General features: G+C 40.7%; 1 protein-coding gene across 8 annotated transcripts in view; it reads left to right on the forward strand.

Moving 5' to 3' along the window:
* The first annotated feature begins 546 nt into the window (after positions 1–546).
* The window catches only part of MPP6 (membrane palmitoylated protein 6), a 63,100-nt gene continuing 40,465 nt past the window's right edge, over positions 547–23,181 (forward strand). For 2 of the 8 annotated variants that reach the window (XM_038123455.1, XM_038123485.1), the window contains exon 1: positions 4,090–4,261. The gene's annotated coding sequence lies outside the window, so the exon portion shown is untranslated. Of the gene's footprint in view, positions 1,483–2,723; positions 2,803–3,912; positions 4,046–4,089; positions 4,262–4,804; positions 4,827–23,181 lie in introns of those variants that run through there. The other 6 variants (XM_038123446.1, XM_038123435.1, XM_038123472.1 and 3 more) reach the window with 6 other exon arrangements.

Here is a 23,181-nt window from a genome sequence, read left to right on the forward strand (position 1 = left end):
GAGTTACTCTGGAGCAACTCAAGGCTTGGAAAATGGTGTAATTTCTTAGAAATTTTGCTGTATTTGCTGGATATTTTTTAAAAATGTTCTATGTTGTCTTGTATACAGAAATGAAAACAAACTACACACAAAAAATAAATGAAAAAAATAATAATAATAGTGATAACTAAAAATCCCCTAGTTAATTTCTTTGGCACCAAAAACTTAGGAAAAATGTTTTGGATAGTATGTAAATGGATACATAAAAAAGTTATCATCATAAGATCTTCAAACAGTGATAAATACAGCAAAGAAACTGACACTTCATTATGTTAATTTTTTTCACATTATGAAGACAGCATATTTTGGTGGTTATCAAATAAAGAAGTAGTCTAAAGTTAGGTCTGCGTTAAGACCGATCATAATAAATGATTATCCAAATTAGACACTGCTTAACGAAAGTGTGTGGAACACTGGACTTACTGAATATGCCAGCAATCAGCCTAAGAACTCCTTTAAAAAAAATACACCACCCCAAAGTCCTTCACTCCACACCAGTTTGCCACAATAAGTATGGAAAGGGGAATGAATTCTAAGTAGTACCTCCTCTGTGGGTACAAGTGTTCATTTTGTCATTAAAATAGCCATCAGAACAGTGATCGAGAATTTGGAATTCAAACCCAGAGTTCTGCAGAGAATAAGACAAAGAAAATGTCGGCACAGTTGACACAAGCCAGCAGATAACCTCTCCACTATTGTGGCAGTGCTGTGGTAATTACAGGTTTTTGTTTTTGTGTGCATCCAGAACTATAACAGGACTGAAAACCACATCCTCCTTTCCACATTCTGTATACTGGAATGTCTGCTCCTCTGACTCCTCTAACGTCCGGGTAAGAGCTCTGGCAAAACCAAGAGACCCTGGAGAAAGACCTCTACCTCGTTGCTCGTCGCATCAGTAGAGAGCAGTCAGAATGTTAGCCACCCTGGTCTGTGCAGTTTTACAAAAAGGAGCAGAAGATTTCACAGCAAAAGCGCTCAAGTGAGATCTGTATCATCAAAGGCTGAGTTCAAAGCTCTGAGGAGTCATAAACTGCAGTTCCAGCGAACGCAAATCAATCAGCCCAAAAGTATCAGGGCTGGGGCTGCCCTACCATACGGTCCTTACGCTGCCTGAATCCTGTGGCTAGACAGAGTCTGAGATAATCCCTGGCATAAAGAAACTCGGTTTTGGCACTCTTCTAACCTACGCCTGGCTGACCATGATCACTAGCCAGAAACTGCTGGGACAAGTCAGCCCTGGCCAGGTCCTGTCTTCCCTGCCACAAACTGGGAACAGGGTGAGGCTTCGCTGAAGTGCAGTAATTGCCCATTAAATGGACGAAAGAGATTTACGGTCGTTTTTGCACTGCGGGAATGGTTCAAAGCTGTCAGATTGAACAGCACCAGCAGGGTCCTAAGGACCATCCTTGTACGGGGGATTTCTGCGATTAGCAGCGTGCAAATGTAAGTAGCAAAAAGCCCAAAGGATATGATAATTCCTGACAGAGAGTAAACATCAATTTCTAAGTTCTTCTCTAAAACAGTACATCTCTATTTCTTCCTTGACCCTAATGGATCAAATGGATTAAATAGTGAGCAAAAAATGGCGTGTGAGCATTTGGGACACGTTCTCTAGAGGGCTTTAATAGCCAAATAGCAGCTGCAGAGGCCAGAATGGAAGATGCTCAAAAGACTGTGGAGCAGTCAAAGTACTTCGTGTTTAGATATTTCTGTTGCAGCCAAAAATGGGCTCTTGTATTTCACAGGTTTGGATTCAAGCTCTGAGCTGAACTGTAATAAGGAGCCTCTAAGTTTTGCAGTGAAGCAATTTTCTTTCATTGGCCACGAAGGTAAAGTCAGGATATCATGAAAGATGTCAGCATAAATTGCTACAACCCTTTCTCCTTAATAGAATAATGTTCAGTTTTCACAAATGCAGAAGCTGTGAGAGAAGAAGTCAACAAGATGTTGAGTTTGAAATACAGGATGAGATGGCATTTATGCATTCTGTGGCTCTGGTTCAATTAGAACATCACCAAAAAAAAAAAAAATTACAGGCAAAGGAGAGAAAACAACCCAAAGCTATTTTTTGGGGAGTGAAGATTTTTTACGCCTGTCAGTTTTTCCATTGCAGCTGCAGGGGTTCAAACACCGAAAGGGTGTTATAGGTCATTATGTTGCCTAGAATCCCTCATGCCATTTTAAGTTTCCTTTCACTTTAACGAGAAAAAGATAACTGTTTGTGAAGCAATTTACCAAAAATATGTTCAATTTGGACTTTTTACTGAGAAATTGCAGGAGGGCTGTAAGCTCTTTCGACCTGGGTATGTATAATTCCACATGCCTATGAAGCTCTCAGCACAGAATAGCTACTGTAATTTGAAGAGTAAGTAAAAATAATTCCTAAAGGAATTTTACACAGTTTTCCTAAGATGAGGTGCACAGGATCTTATTTACTTGATGCAACTTTATTGGACAATCTGAGAGAGGTGTTTCACCTGCTGGCTGCTGATCCACAGTTTCTGCAATTATGCCCATCATAAATATCAGCTGCTTTTTTTGATGTTGTTGGTGGCACAGAAATCAGTTCAGTCGTTATGTGGTAGGAAAGCAGAAGCTGAACCCATTAAGATGAAAATGGGTAACTAGTGGATTTTCTGTTAGAACTCTGCCCTCTCATAGCTCTGTCTTTCCCTTTTCTCCAGTGGGTCCCAAAGAAAAAGCCAGCATGAATTGCAGACAGCTTGTTGTGAAGGTTTACCTTATGTCACACCGGGCTACCAGGTATTCTTAAAACAGCATAATTATACAGATTGCAATTAAAGTGTATGCTTGGATTAAAAAAATTTCCAGGAAAGTCGCTATGAAGAGGAATAAATGAATGAAAACAAGTTGAGGAGTGACAGATTGTTTTGGATATGAGCATTTCGTTTCTGGAGCAAATTTTACCCTTAGGTGGAAACAAAAAAAGTCCAGCTTTAGTTAGCAAGAATTCTGCATGCAGGACTGACCGTGTGCAACCCAAATTTCCCTAAGTCCATGACTATCCAAAGGTGAGAGCCTCCCCTGGAAAAAAAAAGCGAGAGCTGCTCTGTAATCATTGCTCAAAGCAAACGAAATGTTTAAACAGTGACCAGAAGTGCGGGGAAATCGCTTTCCCAGTATTATTTCCATTTAAGTGGTCATGCAGGTTATTGGCATGGGGAAACTCCCCACTTTCCCTTTCCCCTCTGAAACGTGTGATTTCTCTGCAGGCATTTCTCGCACTCGGCGACTGAGCGGGCAGCGCCACGTGTCCCCTCCCGGGACTCGGGACCGAGTCCCGGACACGAAAACGGGGGTGGCCCGAATCGGCACCGGGTCCCGGACACGAACCGGGGGGAGCCCGAATCCCGTCCGGGGGCGCCGCCGGGGACACGGCGAGAGGAGAGGGGCACGCTGGCACCCGGGCACGCTGGCACACCCGCTCCACACCCACGGCGGCCCTCACCCGCGCGTGCTCTGACACGAACGCGCGCGTGTCCCCACACGGCCCCGCGCCGCCCCCCCTTGCCCGCCTCGCACACACGCGCGCTTGCACACGCCGCGACACGCGCACTCCCACACACTCGCCGACCCCTCTGGGCCCTCCACGCTCACACTCACCCACTCCCACTCGCACTCTCACTCGCACCCTCACTCGCACACACACTCACACTGGGAAAGCGGGGGGGGGGGGGGCGAGGCAAAGGCGCGCGCGCGCGCTCCCTCCGGGCGGGTGCGGGGGAGGCGCTCGCGCGCCACTGCCGCGGAGGCCGCGCGCGCGCGCGCTCGCCGGGGGTGGGCGGGGCAGAGGAGCGGCGGCGGGAGCGCGTGCTACAGCCACGCCGGCGGCGCGCGCCGAGGCGGGCGCAGAGCGGCGGCGGCGGCACCTCCGGCTCGCGCCGTCCCTCCGGCAGCCCCGCGCGCGCCCGGGATCGTCCATGGGGCTGAGCGGCGCCCGCTGAGGGAGGAGGGGACGGGGAGCAGCGGGACTCGGTGCCGGCCGGTGAGTTCCTGTACCGGCGGGGAGGTCGCGTGCGCGGGGGGGAGGAGGGAGGGTTCACCCGCCCGGCTCCTCGCTTCTCCAGTCCCTCCCAGCCGGCGGGGAAATGGTGGTGGGAGGCGGGGTCCCGCAGCCATCCCGGCCGAGCCCCTCGACCCGGCGGCGGGAGCGGAGGCGCCGCGTGTGCGTGTGGCGTGAGGCGGGAAGAGCCGTCCGCAGGTAGCGGGGCCGGGCGGGCCTGCAGGGGAGCGAACATGGCAGCGCCGGAGTCCGGGAAGAGGGATTTTTGCCCCTGGAGCGGGGATTAACCCTCCTCCTCCCGCCTCCGGATGCGTCCCCGGGAGACTCGCGCTTCATCTGCCGCTCCGGATTATCTACCCGCCCACCCCCCTTCCCCCCACCCCCTTTCCCGGTATTTTCTCTCCTCCTGGAGATTATCAGGTTTCCCGCCCCTCCCTCTCCGGGATCCTCCACCTCCCCCCTCCGAGGGGATTATCTTCCCCCTTCTCTGCCGGATTATCCCCCCAGTTCGCTGTCCCTCCCTCCGCGTTTATGCTCCTCCGCAGCCTCGCCTCTCGGGGATTATCTCCTCTCCCTTTGGGGTGATTCTTCCTCTCCTGATCCCTGCCCCGGCCTTTCCCTGCCTGTTTTCTACCCGAGGAAGTCAACCCTCCCCTTCCGTCTGCCTCTGACTGGGGAAAGGGGCGAAAATGTGGTTGTGATCAGGTGGGCAGGAGTTTCCAGCACCGCTGTCATCTCCTCGGTCGTTGTACGAGTACTACAGGCAAGTGGATGTAGGTGTAGGAGAGGAGGCAGCAGGGATGGATGTGCGGAGCTTGGACCAGAGTTCAGCCTGTGGCGTTGTGCTCCCTATGCAGGAAAATATCTGCACCCTTCCTGCGATGTTACATCTGGTGGAGATGAAGGAGAGCCGACCTGGATCAGTGCTTTAAAAAATGTGCACGGGTAGAGGCTGCACAGAAAAAAAGCCAGCAGCCTCTGAGTTTCTTTGAGGAAGGTGCAGTAGTAGCATTGTAGATGGGAAGGTGCTTGGATGACATTGCTGCGGTCCGGGGGTCAAATCTATCCTGGCTTGGATAGCTTCTGTCTTGGCTTGAAAGGCAGCTGGCTTAGGCTGTTGCTTGGTGTTGAGGAGGAAGCAGACAAAGGTATCTTTTGCTGAAGCTCTGATGCTGATGTGGTTCATTACTGTCAACTTGCTGGCTGACGAAAAATGTGTGTGTTCCTAAAAGACACACAGGGAAGGTTTATCCCATGTATTTGACTCCTTAGTAGGTTCCACCAGTCTCCTCTCCTAACAGCTGGTCTCCCTGCGCATGGGTTTGCTGGAGGAGAGTTGCAGATCTTCTGGCCCTCTTGCAGCACAAGGCCCAGGATTATATCCATTAAACTTCTCCCACTTGGCTTTGAGAGGAGAAGAGGCTGCGAGAAATTGTACAGAGGCTGGGCACCTATAAATAGATGGTCGGAGTAGAGGAGGCTTTGAAATCTTAGCATGCTGCTTCTGAACAGATAGTGTCTGTTAAACTGGTTGGGTTGACACTAGCATCATAATGTTTCCTTTTATTTCTGCTGAGGTGGTTGGCTTTTAACACTCTGACTGGACCATACAACATCTGCCAAGAAATTCTTCCTGAAAAGGACATAGAGAAAATTCTCATTTAAATGAAGTGCTGACAATTGAAGTCTAGTTTGAGCTCATTTAAATGGGATTTTTAAATGACCCTTCAGAGAAATCTTTAGTTTCCTCTTCCCTCCCTTGAAATGCTTGGAATTAATGATCGTATGTCCTTAATTTGTTCTCAAAGTATTGCACTAGGTAGGTTACCTGAGGTCCGTGTTGCTGTGAAAAATCTGCAGTACTGAGGTATGGTATCACAATGCTGGTAGCACTGCTAGGTTTTTATTTTGTTGTTTAGGTTTGGGAGTTTTTTGTTTATCCTTTTTTTTTTAAATGGAATCTTTGACATCTAACCAAAAGGGTGTATATTCAGCTTCCTTGAATTCAGGGTGCTTGCATTTATTTTAGATCTTATGGATCACTGCTCTTTCAGCTTGTCTTGTTGAGAACTAATTAATATGGAAATTATTGACAAATATACTGTACTAGCTCTGTGGAATGGTATCTGTTCTGCTGCTCTATTAGTGGGCCAACTGCATACTGTAAGTCTCTAAAATGATTGAAAAGCTGTTGCAACATATGTGCAATTGGACCTTTTTTGAGCTACCTCTTGTGCCCTTTTTTCCTTAAAAAAATAGCGGAAGCTATTAAATCATGATGGTTTCTTTTTTTTTTTCTTTTTTTAATAAAAGAAAAATAAGAAAGGAAGTAATGAAAATATGCCTGAATAATACAAAAGAGTCTTAACAAATGTGAATAGGATGAATGTCTGCAAGAACCCTGGCTTTTAGGACATTTCTTATTTAGAGCATAAAATTTTAATCTGATCTTTATTTTCTTTTTTTTTTTTTTTTTTGTAAAAAAAGGAAAAGGAAAGGAAAGGTTTTGTAAACCTCAGGGAGGCAGAAAGGAACAGAAATCTTGGCAGTTTGACTTACTAGTTTTGGCATTTTTAGTTGATATTTAACCATAGTAAAAGCAGGAAAACCAAGTAATTGACCAAATAATTTGTCTGTATTTTAAGTTCTTAAGGATGTAATCAGAGCATTATCCTCAAACACTGGGTGTCTTTGGTCAGCATCAAGATCCAGCTTGCTGTTAAGTCCATGTGTTTGGTATTTGTATGTGCGGAAACAGAGGTCAGTGGTCTGCAGAAAACTTTATAGTACCAAAATGACAAGCAAAAGACTCTTTAGTATGAGTTTCTTTGTACAGTGACTCAGTCTCTGAATTCTTGTGTTATTCTAAATGTATTTGTTCGTAGGAATTGTAGTTTGAATGTCATTTTCTAGAAGTTCAGAGTCCTGCTTTAAACCCACACTTTCTGCTGAGTGATTTAAAGTTCTGACTGGGTGTGACTGTCCCAGGCTTTTGAGTGCCCTTTGCTCCTCTGTGCAGGACACTGATCAGTGAATTTCTTCTCATGCTGCAGAAGAAGTGGGAGGAATTTCTTTTTGCTCAAGAGACGGGTATGCACTTGGGATTGTGATAGTCTCCATGCAGATGTGGAAGGAATAATACTCTCAAGATCTGAAAGGATGAAAAGCTCACATATGTTAAAATAAAATGCTCCATCATGTTCTGTGCTTAAACTAAAAATGGATAAAACGTGCAAGGGTTGGCCTTGCACATGTGGTAAAACTGGAGGGGTACAGACACTACTGGACTTATTTGTGTGGAAATATGACGTAGAATATGCTGGCAGGGTTAAGAGCAAGTCCGTGAGAGGGAAAAGTGGTTTTGCTGTCCCCCACAAGAGAAGGAGCTCATAGAGGGTGTTGGAGAAGAGTGAGTTTAGTTTGGTGTGACATGCGAGGGACAGGCTGAAGTACAGATGTGCTGGTCACGAATACCGTTACAGGGCTTGTATGATTCCATAAGCATCTGCAGATGGATCTCAGGTTATACTACAGCAATACTGTAGTGCACCAAAGCATGGTGATGGTAATGTGCTTTCCTGTGGCTTAAAATTGCTGTTTTTCAGAATAAAGCACGCCTGAATTATGTAGTAATGGCTGATGTCACTCTTACAAGAATAACAGAGAGCAAAAACAAAGATAGAAAGAGAGGCTAGGACAGGGGTTCTTTCATATGTAAACATTTACATTCTTATTTTGGGTTAATTAGAGTCTTTGAAGTTACAGTAATTTCACAACCTTTATTAAATAATAACAATAAGAATTGAAAAATGGGATGTTGTCTACTCTTATCATCGTGTTTTAGTTATTTTCAATGTCTGTGGCTTAAAAGAGAAAGGTGTTTCACACAGTGTTTCAGAATGTAACAATGTTTCATATTAGCAACTATTCCATGGGTTTTACACATCAGTTATTTAAAGAACTCCTTCTAGTGTCCTGGTCTCATGAAACCATGGCGGGAATTAGAAAGATACTGAAATCAGATGACATTTCAGATTTACTAGGAACAAGTGTTATTTAATAAATTACCTATACATGTTTTTTAAGAGTATTAACTAGTTTTACATTCTGACAAGGAACTGTTTGGGAGCAGGGACTCGGTGAAATCCATGCTTACTGCAGAGAATGACTGTGGTTTCTATATAAACTTGTTTTTGGGGGAGAGGAATACGAAACATGATGACACATGACACACAAATTCTTTGTATCTTACACAAAAATATTGCTCCTCTTGCAGCTTCTGCTTACCCAAATCCCAAAGGATCAAATTACTGTTTCAGTTAAATTCACTTTTCCAGCAGGTGGAGACAATTGTTGATTTGAAATCAGCTTAAGCCTTCACATTTTGATTGCAAACATTTTATCAAGATATTATTGAAATAATGAAAATTAGGATGTAAGAAAAAGTTTAAATTTTTATTTTAAGATAGTTTACGTAAGCCTCTTACTGAAAGAGCTGTGGCATTCAAATATTGCTTCTGTAGTAAGAGTGGCTACTCAAATAGTTTGGGTTTAATTTTCTAATTATCTCCACCCACTGGTCAAATATGCATTGATGAAAAGTTTAAGTGATACCTTCTAAAATATCCAAACACAGGATGGAGGAAAGTAGATTGAGGGTAAATAGACTGAGGGTAAAAAGATTGGATAAAGTTTTTTCTTAAGACTAGTAACACAAGGTAGGGGAGCCCTCGAGTAAATCAGCAGGAGAATAAAAGAAAGATGTATCAGTCATTCTGGCTGTGTTATTCCATTCCACGATAAACTTTTAAAAAATATTTTATTCCATGTTCATTCATTAATTGTTCAGAGATCTGACTGCAGGGATCATGTCAGCGGTTTTGCATGTAAAACATGTTAACAACTTTTTATGTGATGTTGATTTTTTTTTTAACAAGTCAGTGGGCCAGTTGGTAAGTCAGCCTTTACGTATCTTATTAAAATTCCATCCCATTCCTTTCCTGATCCTCTGTTGAAGTTTACAGAGGTCTTTTTGGCAAGATGAAACTGCTTATGCAGCAGAAGTTCTCAGACTAGGAAGACAGACTATATTCTAGCAAATGAAGTGAGAGAAAAGTTAATTTCTCCTTTCCAAGCTATTCTGGCTTACTGTACTGTGAGTTGTTGTGCTGTAGCAAAGGACAGGGCTGCTGCACAGAAATTGCTTGAGTGTTATTAATTTTGCTGTAGTCATCCTGCTGCTTACAGCTTCTCATGCATTCTTCAGATCATTAGAAGGAGCTGTAATTAACAACTGAAAGTTCAGTTTATGCATTCTTTGGTAAAGAGCGTGCAGGCAGGGAGAAGTTGGTAAGTGAAACTTAATGTTCATGGAGTGTGTGACAGCAGGGCATTCAGTCATCTGAATTCAGACAGTCTCTCTTCTCAGATCTACTGGCACGGCTCTGCTGCTTACACTACATTTGGTACGGAACAGCAAAATGGGATGAGCCGTGCTTGATTCGGTCACTTCTGACCAGTAAAGCTCCTTTATACAGGTTTAATCTTTGTAGTATTTTAACAACTTCCAGGAACTTGTTGCAGCTGGCATTTGTCTTACATGATCTTCCCTGAGGACAAACTCTGGGTGTACATTGCTATGTGTGGTATTTAAAGCAGTGTTCAACCGCAGCTTATTTATCAAGTGAAACACTTGGTTTCGGTTCTGTGAATTTTGTTTTATTCTTTCATAGCTTTACGTGGGGTGGCCCAGTTGCTGCATGGATAAAATTCAACCTTGGTGTAAGCCTGTTGTGTGAAAGGAGTTGTCCATCATTAGCTCTGCAATAATCTCACAGGTGTCTTGTCGCAAGAGGGATCAAATGGACACACTACCTTTAAGTCTTTGTGCTTTGGGAAGCAAGATAAACTGGTACCTCGTGTTGCTGGGTTTTAATCAACACTTCTGTAACATTACCTGGTCACAGGGCAGTAATGACTCTGCTTGAATTGCTCCACTGATGGTTGAGAGTCCTCACAACTCTTTCATGTTCCTGTTGCTGGAGGGGAGAAAAGTTTGGGTAGTTTTGAGGACAGGCTGTAAATACACAAAGAGAAAGGGGTATGGGAGCACCGAAGAGTTGAATTGTGTCTTGAGTTTGACACATAATTTGATAGGGAAAAAAAAATCCATCCATCCATCTGTCTTTGTATCTGCCATGCTTACACCACTGGCTTCCAACAGGTAAACCTTAGGGATCCGGACATTGTTAGAAATCGTGCTGTTGGAATGGGAGGTTAACTGGGTGTGTACACTGGTGAGAATGTAAGAGGCTTTGGCTGTTGTTGAAAAGGGGCAGAAAAGGGTTTTGCATTTAATGTTTTCCAAGTTGGGAGTGCGGAGCCCGAACGCGCCGGGTCGGCGCGGAAAGGTGGCTCAAGCGCGCTCTCCAGTGGCCACAGCGGGATAGCGGCGCTGCGATGGGCTCGGGGCCACCGCACCGGCTGAGTGACAGAAGCCAGCTCCTGTCGTGCGGATGGCTGCTTGCTTAGCTGAGTACACTGATAAATAAGCTGGTGCTTCTTAACAAGTAAGTGTCTAAATCCCTTAAAAAAAAATCTGCTGTTGCCAAAAATTGATTCAGTTAGGAATTTTTCTCTTGTAGTTGGGTCAAAAAAAGACTGTCCCATCCAGCAGTCTATTAGATGGGGAAATTGGTGCAGTCTCTGCCGGGATTTTTTTGTGCTGTCACCTGGAAGCAGGCAGGTTTACTGCTGAATGGAATTTATTAGCTATGAATTGAAGCGTGCACATTTAACTGTGTCAAATCTTGGCAAATAGCTCTGCAAACAGCACAGATTAACTAAACAGCAGCAGAAAGAAATGTGTAGTTCTTAACAAGTTTAGCACACAGTTCTCAGTCTTACATCAGATTCCATGCTGTTCAGGGCATGGAATGGCAGCGGGGGCCTTCAGAAGGAAGAACTTCGTTGGCACTAATGAATAGGAAATGGAAAGGAGAAGGGTGGACTGTTCAGCAGGTGGACTCATCATAAAGTGGAAGGTCTCAAGGCGCATTGTTGTAATTTGAAATTTCTGAGATAACTGCTTCATAGATGATTTCAAGTTTCTAGTATTGTTTTACTTTGGCTCTCTTTAACTGTTCAAACCATGAATTTCTGGCTCCTGGTAGAGTTCTCTTTTGTAGACAAGACCTAAGTTAGCCCTTGCTTGACCACATGCCTTGTTTCTCCAAAAACCACAAGTGTTTTATATGACAGTGTGACTGTCAGAATGGTACTGTTAGGTCTTGCTATTAACTGGAGTTGTTAAACTAAGACGCTTGAAATAAGTTTGAGCTCGTATGAATGTACTGTTTGGTTGGATTTTTCAAAGTAATTTTATTTGTAAGGTACTAACAAAAAAGTACATAGAGGAACATTCAGTGAAAACATTAAGAATCCTTTCTTTAGAATTGTAAGAATTAGTCTAATTACAAATTTGGCAAAAAATGCATGTGTAATAAGTTTCAGAACAGTCTGCTACTTAGCTTAGAATGTATGGGCCCTATATGGAAAAGTGCAGCTGTATGTCTGTTCATATGTGACATATGGTGTGATACAGTCATTCCAGTTATCTGTTTACCACTTCTGATGAACCCATCACACAGAATGTGTACTTTTGTGCACAAAGCACTTTTCTCGCTATGGATGTCACTATAAAGCTTTTACACATTTCAAATAATAATAAAAAAAATAAAATCCCTTGGGCTTTCCTACCCCAGGCATAAATGATTTTACTTTACAAATATAATTACTGTACTTCCAGGAGGTAATCTCTCTGGACAGCCACAGACTAGTTTGAATTAGATTACTCTGTTTTTTCCTCCAGGGTGAGTTAATACATTGAGTTTTATTTTTCTGTAATTACTTCAAAATTTAGATCACTTTTAATGCTTACTATTCTTCCTTATAACTAGACTGGGAAAGTTAAGAATACTTGCATTTGAGGGGATGACATTAACTATTTTTCACCTATAACTTAATTTCCTTCAGGTAGGTAGGTATCTTTTCTGCTCCTCAACTTCATACAGCTCATGCTGTGTTCAGTTAGTCTCAATTGTAGAGTTTCTTAATTTGGAAATACTGGAAATATTTACTTAATAAGAAGAGAGTAAGCACACTAAATCTTTCAACTGTGACATTTAACCAAGTCTAGCCAGAGCAATGTTTTTTGTTAAATCTGTATTTCCAGAGTTCTGGGTTTGAAATCTTTCCAGTAGTTTGGCAGTAAGCTTCATGAATAAAGCAAGTGACTACTTTTACCTCTGTTACAAAATCTTGGGACAGAAAGCCAGTCAGTGTGAAATAAATAGAGGAGCAGAGTTAGTCAGGAGAACATTTTTCCTATTTTTTTCATGAACTTCAGCAGGAAGGGCAAATCTCTGGATAGATGATTGTGAACCACGATTGGATGCAAATGCATTTATATAAATGATCTGTTTGTATTTGGGTTTTGCTTACTTTAAGAAGCAGCAATGCACTTAAGCAGTAGATGAGAGAAGACTACAGAGATTAATTTGCAAATTAACCTCCTAATGATACAGCGCTGTTTTGAAATAGAAGGAAATCTTTGGTGTTTTGAGGTCTCAGAATATTACTTCCTGTTTGTGTTGAATACAGGACTAGCCAGGATATCTGCAGAGGCAGTCATTTTAGTTCAGTAGTTGGCATCTGGTATCAAAGTGCAGGAGAATTGTGTATTAATACAAAAGTAATACAATGTTAAAGGGTAAAACTTGTTACTTGTGTTGTCAGTGAAGTCCTGCAGCCTGGCTAAGTCACGAGTAAGTCCGTTGCAAACCTGCAAGTACTTGGGTCCCATTGTATACAGTAGGTTTTCAAATAATAACTACTGTCATTGGGTCAGACTAAAGTTCCATCAAGCTCCTTTTTCTAAAATGCAGTGCAGCATCTGAAACCATGCAGAATCTGTCAGGAGCTCCTATTAATGTTATCTCTGAGCAGATTTTCAAGAAGGCAGAAAACATGGTTGTGTCTTGATGAGAAGATGTTGAGGCCAGAAGAATTAGTGTCTGGATAGCCTTAAATTCAGCTTCCAGATAGGCATAAAGAAGCATAACATGGTCCCCAAGCGCCTAGACATCATTATCCAAAAACTGATGAAGAATTCATTGTGCTAATGCGCAACAGCAGCAGATTCCAAAATTTAGTGCCTTGTTCACGACTAAAATAACATCTTATGTAATTGCCCTGGGCCTGCAAATTAGCAGCTTCCAAAAAGATCTTATAGGCAGAGGGGATTGAAAACTAAGACAGCAGAATGATTGATAATGCTAAAGGCATAAGACTTGAAGGTCTCCAGGAGGTCCATCTCTGAGTAGAGAACAGATTACACATTTGCCAGTCTTTTTTTTTTCTCTGCTCTTCTGCAAGTCATTAGGGAGCCAGTATAAATGCAAGAGGATGACCTGAAATACCAGGAACACGTTAGCAGCTGTGGGTGTGGCTACCTGTAAGAAGAAGATTTTTACTCTCTAATATTGCTCTGAAGAAAGACCCTGCTCTAGGAACTTTCTCTTGTTGGATGTGATCTTCCTCTTTGTTAGGATATTACCCCTTTGAACTGGAAAGGGTTGATACCCCAGTAATGGATTGGAAGTCACAGTCTGTCTTTTAAAAATATTTATGTTTTATTTTGTTGGTATGTGTGCATGCAACTGCATACATATATGGGAACATACAGAAAAATAAGGAATTTTTAATAAAATGCAGTATTTCATATACGTGTGTGCTAAGATGTATGTGGGTGTATATATATGCATACATATGTATCTTAAAAAAAGGAATGCTTGTCTGTAAATAGGAAGCCAAACATCCATAAACTATCTAGGAAAGCATAAATACAGAGTAAGCTTACATGACATTTTCTCTAGGTAATCTCCCAAAATCTGACTAACATTTAACCTGAAGATTTTTTAAATTAAATAAGGTTGTGGATTGTTTATGTAATTTGGGTTGGGTGCTTTTAACATTCAAGGCGCTTCAATTTCCAAGCTGTTCTCAACTCCTTAATGGACTAGTATTCACACATAAATTGCTAGTGTGCACTGGAGATCTGTTTGATTAAACATGAGAAACTCTTATCCTTGGATTGGATTACTGTTTAGTTTCTTTAAATAATTGACAGTGGATTTTCACTGAAGTGCTTGATAACTGAGATGTGATATGTGCAGCGTTGTAGCCTTCTGTGAAGATTGAACCAGTACTAGTTCTTGTTTTGGCAACAGAGCTGGTGGCAGGTTTGCAGCAGATTAATGATTACCCATCTTTTAGTTTAGGAAGCATATCAGACTGACCAGGATACCCACAGGTTGGTCTTTGGTGGGCCATTGCTCCATTCTGCCTAATGATGTGTCCAGGTGAAACAACAGAAATCGATGTTTAGCCTCCAAACACTGGAGCTTGTAAGCCTGTTTCCACATTTACCCGCTCTAGAAATCTGACTGCTGCATGCGACATGTTCCTTCTGATACTGGCTTCCACACAGGCACCTTGAATAAGGGGGGGCCTAGCCTTGGCAGATATCTTGGTGTGGGTTTAAAGGTTTTCTGCCTTTAGTGTGGGGTTTTAATAAACACAGAAAGATAAAGTGTGTTGGGATTAAAGGAAGAACATTCTAGTAGTTTGAATTTTGAGTTGTTTGGTCACTGAACTCGCATGTGTGAGCTGATGAAAGGTCATTGTCTGAAGCTAAAGGGAAGACTTCTCAATTAGCAATAGAAATGCTCTTTCATATTAGTGTGACAGTATGGTATCCTGTGCCTGGAAGCATGCTCAACTGATCTGTGGAAATGCGTAGATAATAAGGAAACATCACTGTCTCAGTTGCTGTGATTAAAAAACATCCTTCCTAAACTCCCCCTTCACATTGTCCTATATCGATATGCAGAATTGGGAACAAGCTGAAGCAGCTGGCTCATCTTTCCTTCACTCACTTCAGTCATTCTACAGGTAGCTAGCATTTTTTAAGGTTTGGTATCACTTGGAAAATGCTTCCAGTTTTACAGCAATAAGCAATGGCTTTAAAGCTTCTAGGTTCAGTCTTGTGATGTAAGGAAGAGGAATGGAGTCAGGTGTTCTAGATCATTCTGTGTTAGCAGTGAACTGGAGATGTGTTTCAAGCGAAATCAGTTTGATATGAGATCTTAGAATCCAAGCAGTGATTTTCATACAGACTAAAGGCTTAATGTTATAGAAATAGTTTCTACTCCTTGCTGGAAGAAATAGTTTCTACTCCTTGCTGGAAATGTGGTGTCAAGGATTCAGAGAGATATAAAGAGCTCTTTCCCCTTTACTTTCCAGTCTATCATCTTCTCACTCATTGGTAAAAGTCACAGATCTCATGTTTGATCCTTTCATCGTTAAAAGAGGCGATAAGGAAGCAATGTCCCAAGACAGTTCTCTAGAGAGGTTTTAAAAAATACTTTTTCAAGGTGACTTTCTTATTATCTTTTAATAGGAAGTGTAATCATTGACAAACCCCTAGTTTGGTCTGAGTGGAATGTGGAAGCTCTCAGGCTTGACAGAAATTGGGAAGCGTATAAAAATAAGAACAGTTCCATTACCAAGAACTTGATCTAGGCTTTTATAGGTGCTCTTTCTTCTTTGGAAAAGAGATTTTGATAGTGGTAGGTAAAACAATTATGTGAAGTTTTTTTAAAATTTGTTTAGTTTATATATTTATTTATTTAGTTAGTTGTAGTTTATTTATTATATTTATTTGTTTATTTATTTAGTTTTAATAATGCAACAGAAAAGGAAAAGATTCAACACAACCTATGTGGAGTTCAGAAAAAATTGACTGACCTTTCTTATCCTGAGTTGCCCCAAGAGGGCATGTCTTCCTCTAATTATTGGTGCATCTTGCTCAGAGAAGTAACAAAGATTTATCTAACTTCCACTCTGAAAACCAGCTATAACTTGATCATCTTGATACATTGAAAGTGAGGCTCGACCAGGACCAGACTTGTGTTTTCTCTTGCTGAAGAAATAGATCCTTTGGAAAAAAAAAATAAAAAGAGAAAGTGCAGTATGAATATGCTTCCTGTATAGAAATAGGAGGAAAAAAGGAATAAAATTTACCAGCTGTACATTGAATATTGTCTTTCCAAGTGATGCCCAAAAATACTCTTGTGCATCTGAAGATGTTGAATGCATCATAAATCTCAGCTAATATTATCTAGAATTGCTCTACTTAGTTGTCTGTGACCAAAATTAGAATCCTGCTAAAGCTTCTGTTACGTAGTTTTTAGAGTTCTTTGGCAGCTTCTGAGTGAATTAAAAGGATGAAGAAAGGCTAAAGAAGTGAAGACTCATAAGGAGACTCTTGAGATCTTGGCCATCCTATTTTAAATTGGAATTTAAAAATGTTAGAAAGATCTATGAGTGTCTATAGCACAGGTTGCTTTTATTTAAGCTACTCATTCTTTTTTTGCAGCTAAGCTGCCATTTTGGTTTTAGTATCTACTCTGATCCTTAAGCATTTGGATATACTTAGGAGACAGAAGGGGTACTTTCTTGTGTGAGCAGAAATAGGCAGTGAATAGAAAGATAGTGGAAAACTCTTGAGTCTGTATGAACCTAATGGATTAATCAAGAGTTATCCTGTGTGACATTTCACAGTTTGTACTTAAGGAAATATATGCAAATACCTCTTGTCAGCCTGTTTTGAGGGGATCTGAACATATAAACCTCTAAATGAATCTTTCATTCAAGTAGGTCACTTCCTTTGTATTTTTTTTTTGACATAATTCCCAAACCAACTTTAACTGATGCCTTAACTTGGAAGTCACTGGGGCTGGTTACCTGCTTGCTGTTAAACTTACACTTAAATCCTTTTCAGCAATATTTTTGCAAATTCTACTTCTCTGGAATATTGTCTAACAAACTTTTTTAAAGGCAGCAGGCTGAAAGAGGGGCGCAGTCAGGGACTCAGCATTGGGAACCTCCCTCTGTTTCGCATCAATGAAGAAGCATCGTGTCATCTTCCAGGCAGAAGTGCCAGTTTGTGTACGTGAAGACAGGTGGAACAGGTGACAGTTCCACTTAAACACTACCCCTTCCAGCATGGTGTAAGTACCATGTGGTAGTGCTAGATTGTGTACAGAAATGACAGATGAGGTGTGGTTTCCTGGGCCATTAGCTGGAATATATGAGACATTTCACATTTTTTTGTTTTTCCTACTGAGCTACTCCTTTTGCTGTATCTAGTTTTGCTAAGTTCATTATAATGTGAATGTTGCTTACTTTCCAGCCATTTTTCCCATTTTATTAGATACATTTTCAAAGAATTCACTATTAAATAGGTGTTCAGGACTTCTAGCTCTCAAACAAAATTTTACTTTTATGTCTGTGTTGGAGAGATGACCAACTTCTCTGTGTATGGTAGGGTATTTGGCTAAATGATTTGAACTCTGATGTCGGGGTATGTGAACAAGGTCTGTGTTCTGATGGCTGGTATGATGACTGCAAAAATGCCAGGAGAGATAATCTGACACTAAGATGATCTTGAATTTGTGCATCTTGGTGGTGATTAAACTCACTGAAATGTATTTTCTACCCCTCCTGAAATATAATCCAACAAAAGTCTTCAGAGTATTAAAGTCAGCGAGTTTTTATAGAGGATTGTTTGTACATGGTATTGGAAGTGCTGTGTCTGTGAATATGTTTGGGATGCTGTTATGTGTGTGTCTTTTATGGAATCTTGAAAGTCATGGGACACTCTGTATTGTATGGCTGTTAGCACAGTAGAGTCAAGTAAAAATGTTTGGTGATGCAAGAATGACTGGGATGCAGTTGCAGTGATATTTCCATGCTTCAGATTTATGGTGAAGTCTTGCAGCTCTGCTGCATGAAGCAGATTTGTGCAGTGGTATGAACTTCTCATTTAATCAATCTTTGCATTGTTTTTCTGTATCTGTCACACAGAAAAATCTCTATCCACCTTTTCTTGGAAAGCCTCAGAACTGAAGAGCAAGACTGGTAGAATTACTATACTGATTTATTCATTTTATTAAGTTTTGAACTTAAGATAGTCTTCCTGATAATTTAAAATGAGAGCTCTGATGTGTGCACATAAAGCACTGTGTAAGTGTTCCTTTCTCACAGAAAGATACCTGTTCAGGTTCAGGGTATCTCTCTGGAACAAGAACTGCCTGCAGAGTGATGGACTTTAAAAAAAAGAATTAGGAAAACTGATGAACAGTGTAAGTCTTTGGTAAAAATCCTTTAGCGGAAGGGTTCTGCAGTATCCTGCTGGTATTTAGCATGGATGAGAATGTTTTTCTGTTCATGTTTAGGTTTCTGGTTGGCGCACAAGACCAGGAAATTGCAGGTCTTCTTGGAGTCTTCTGTTATAATTTGTTTGACATGCTAACAATTCATTTATTAAGAACAGGAAGATCACAGTTTTGAGCACATGTGAAATTTATGTAACTGTATAGTGAATTTAAAGTACTTGGAGTGTATATCAAAAAATTACCATGAGACTATTTAATTCTCTACCCTTTCAGCCATAATTTAATTCTATGTTGAGCCAACGTAATGCATGCCTGATTGAATCTTTATCCTTCATAGCTCTTGATGTCCATTGTTCTGGACAGAGGCATGGTAATTAATTTGTGAAAAGATTTTTTCAATTCAGAGACTTGGCTTCTTTTTTGAACTACTGGCAAGAGCTCACTCAAAGCAGTCTCTCCGGTATTAAAAAACAAGTGTTGATTCCTTCTGCGTGAAAGTTGGCTTGTCTGGGTCTGAAAACTTACGCTGAGAAATGATGTGGTATTTAAATCCTGACACTGTCTTTGGAAAAACAGAGTATCTGCCAGATTTTCTGCAGCTGAGAAAGCTTCTTTCATGTTTCAAATGCTTCAGTCATTGAACACAAATTCCTTCTTACAGGATCAAATGGGATTGCTGTAACTATGGCAAGTCACTGTAGAGGAATACTCGGTGCCATCAGTAAGCTTGATTTATGGAAAGGATATTAATGAAGATAGAAAGGTTGCTTTCCAAGCAATATGGTGTTAGTACTGCTGAGGTTTGTTACAAACAGTATTCCAAAAGAAGTTTTGACACTCTGATCTGGTGTTTCTAAATGATCTCTCAATGTCCGGACTAATGCCAGTAGGCTGGATCAGCAATCCAGTCAGTGCTTACTAGGCTGCTGGACTGGTACCTTTTTTAGTATGCTACTGGATGTGTCCAGGGACGTGTTTGGGAGTCTACCTGCATGTGGTTTACTTTATTAGATCTGTTTCTTCAAGCTGTTTTCCCTTACTGACTGGACCAAAAAGCAGGGTAAAGTCCAGCATGTGTCGTTGCAGTCCAGCAGTCTTTACAACTTTGCACTCATGTGTAGCTGACTCTTAGGATGCATATAGCTGAGGAATCAGGATCTGTTGACTTAGTGCAAGTCTGGGCTGCTTAAAATTATCAGCTGCTCTTTCAATAGAGACAGTCAACCAAGTTCTGTCCTTAAGACTTTTCTTCTACCACATGGCAAGTGGAATGTGTGAAGGTCTTCTGGGGGCTATGTTGATAGGCAGGGTTTCTGAGAAGTTGAATCAGAATCAAAGTTCCATTTGATGTTGGGCATGTCTTCAAGAATAGTGTAGTGAAAAGTGAAATAAATAGAGATGATTATTCAAAAAAAAAAAAAGTAAACAGGTTGATTTTCTTTCTGCAAATAGGAATTTATACTTCTGAAAATGTATTCCTAGACTGTGTTGTTTCAGACCTTTCAAAATCCTGAGGAAGAATGGAGCCATTTCACTTACATGTCAAGTTTGTAGGAGACAATGACTACACCATCTATTTCTTGCTACCTTGTGTGCTGTATAACCTGTCTGCTGAGATAGGACTTGTTTTTTTTAAATGACATTTATAAGTACTGGCAACAATGCAGTTTTGACCTTGTAACACCCAGAAACTTATGTAAAAAGACATCTTAGCCCTTTCAAGTTTTCTTGGGAACTTGAAGGTAATTTCATGTTAAATTATTCCACAGTCTTAAAACTAGTTGTGTCCAAAGAACCAATTTATCCATAGGAGGTTACATTGCTCTCTTTTTATATTGTTCTCAGGCCCAGTACTCTTCAGGGAAAGAGGAATTCACTGGGGAGTAAGATAAGCAGAAACAACCATGGATGGGACTGACTGCTCTGAGAACTCATTTGGTGTGATGAGACAGTCCTCTCAACTGCCACGCTGAAGGTGGCTGGCAAAGCAATTATTCTTTTCCAGGTCAGGACCTGGGACTTCATAAAACCTCTTTGGGGAAAAGCTGTAACATGAAATTATTATTTATCTATTGCAGTGAAATATCAAGGCTGGGACAGAGACTCGTGATCCCATAGCTCCCATTTCTGATTGTACATGGGAGGACTTCAATAGACTGTTTTGGGAATCTTCTCTTCTGTGGATGGCATTAGAAGTGATTCTGGCTGCTGCTACCCAGGTGACTGGGCCTTAAAATTTGTGCAAATCTGAGACGTTTTATAGTCAAAACTCAACAAGGGTTTGTACCAGTACTTGTTTGTACTAGTACCCTCCTCTCTTCTCCCAACCCCTTTCTTTGAGACCTCTAAGAACTGTGGGAAACAACAGAACAAAGGACTTGAGTGAAAACTAAGATAATGTGGCTTTAATTGTTTCAGCATAAAGAAGTTTGAAGAGAGTTAGTGTATGAGGATGTGTATGATCTGCTTTTAAGAAACAGCAATTGCCATTTGAAGTCGAGAAAGACATTATCTTACAACATTTTTTCCCCCTCTATAGGCTTTCTCATGGCTCAGATGCAGTCAAAAAGCCAAGTTCCATCATGGTTTTATTTTTACAAGAGAAGCCATTATAAAAGAGATGATGTCATATCTGTAAAAGTTGTCATTTCAAAGCTTTCAGATTTACAGCAATTTACCTGTCTCAGAAAATGACGAAAAGCCTTGACAGATATTATTCTTCACTGAGTTTTCAGTAGTGTGAACTGTTCAAGAAGAAAAGTTCAGCTGTCTGCATTTGGCAGTGCTTCTTTTGAAAAAAAACCAACCAACCAACCTTTCCCCTCCCAAACCACCCCACCCAAAAAAAAAACCAAAACCAAACCAAAACCCAAAAAAACCCCCCAAACCAAAACATTTGAACTGAAAAATGTGCAAAATTTACTTAAAAGATCTCTTGATTTTGCTTCAGCTGGAGTGGTGGGCTACCTGACTAAAAATTTAGAAGCAAAAGTTAGCAAAACTTAATGAAACCCAACTTGATATTCTCAGGAAACGTTGTAGAAAATTTCAAACATGTCAGTATGCATCACAGTTTTGAAGACACCCTTTGCTGTTTCATTGCCTGTGCCCACCTTATACAAGACAGAACACTGTCATTAAGGGTTTACAGCAGTAACTTGGAAATTGACTTTAAAGTGAAGGTGGCAAACATTCAAAGAGAGCATTCAAAGTAGCGGTTTCCTTAAAAACATGTAGTTCTTAAACCAAGCTGCCCCAAGACCACCAGAAATAAAATTTTTCCTGATGTTATTGTGCCTAGATATTCTTAAATTGAAATTAGATTTCCCACTTTTCATTAAAGATTTGCAATCATGAATAAATCCTGATAACAATGTGAGGAAGTAGTCCAGGAGGTAAAACACATGACTAAGGGCAGTGTGACTTACTCCGTAAAGTTTTTCAGTTCCCTTCAAAATACAAGTGTCAAGCTGATTTTTTTATTCCTTTTCCAGGGTTCTTGAACATAGCCTTCAAAGGACTAAAGGAACATTACTGTTGTGGGTAATGAATAGGCAATTGTGAAAATCTCGACTGCATTGAATTGAAAGAAAGGTTTAGAATGGAGTCTGTTCACTAGGGGAGTGACAGAGATGTATTTTGAGCATTCCTGAATGTCAAGTAAGCCTTTAACATGCCATATTTTGCCATTTCTTTATTAAAACACAAAGGTTTTATGTGGTATTTTTCACTATTTAGAAAGATGAGCTGTGTTATTTGGCAAACAAATTTGAAAAAGCCATTTTCTGTCCACTACATCAAATGACATTCCAATTTTGTTTTGGAAATTTTCTTTGTGGGTAAAGCTTTAGCTGTGTCCTTAAAATAAGCAAGAACTGTGTCATATGACAAAGGTAGTGGAGTAAACTTTTTTTTTGTTTGTTTTTCTGTTGCAAGTCATCCTGAACTAGAACATTATTAATTTAGTGAATTGCTTTTACTGCTTCCTAATAAGTTTGTTTGGGCAGAAATGGGGGTGTGTGCATGAGAGAGATTAGTTTAGTGGAAGTGGGAGCATTGGAGTTTAGGGATGAACTTCAAGTGAAATTTTTGGAAAATATACTAGGTGATCATGTAAAATTGAAAATTGAGGTCCTGGGACAGAGATAATTTTGTTTAAATGTTATAAATTTTGCAGATTCACTCCTCTCCTAAATTTTGTCTTCAGGCTGGGATGCAGTAGAAAATTGAGTGAAATTAAGTGAACACTTCCCTATGGAAGCATTTCATGGTGGTTCTTTTGATAGAAAAGGGCTAGATATAATAATAGTGTAATTAAATATCTTTTTCCTTTTTTTATTAAAGAATATGTTGACATAGTCTAAATATTTTCTAAAGTGCTTTGACTTATTTTGTGCTCCAAAAAGATGTCTTACATTTCTGTTTTCTGCATATAATTTTATTGAGCGATTTTCATATGCTTGTGTAGCCTCCATAGTGGAACCTCAAAAATATTTTTACACCTGCACTGCTACAGCTCTAATTTAAATATTCCAGTGTATTAGCTTGGAAGAGATAATTCAATAAATACTTCACAGTAGCAGAGGCCTGAAACAGTGCTTACATGAAATATTAACGTATGAGTGTGACTGGTAAAAGGGCAGAGGTGTAGTTTTTTAAGCGGCTGCAATCAGATTTTGAAAGTGCTGAGTCTGGGTGCTTTAATTTAGAAAAGCATTCTGCTGTTGTTAGAAAATAACTCTGAGAATGTGTCATGACACAGCGTATTAAAAATCTTCATTATAAAATTTTTATTTGTTAGGATTCCTCAGTTGATTC

This window comes from Motacilla alba, chromosome 2 (genome assembly GCF_015832195.1).
Source record: "Motacilla alba alba isolate MOTALB_02 chromosome 2, Motacilla_alba_V1.0_pri, whole genome shotgun sequence".
Taxonomy (NCBI): domain Eukaryota; kingdom Metazoa; phylum Chordata; class Aves; order Passeriformes; family Motacillidae; genus Motacilla; species Motacilla alba.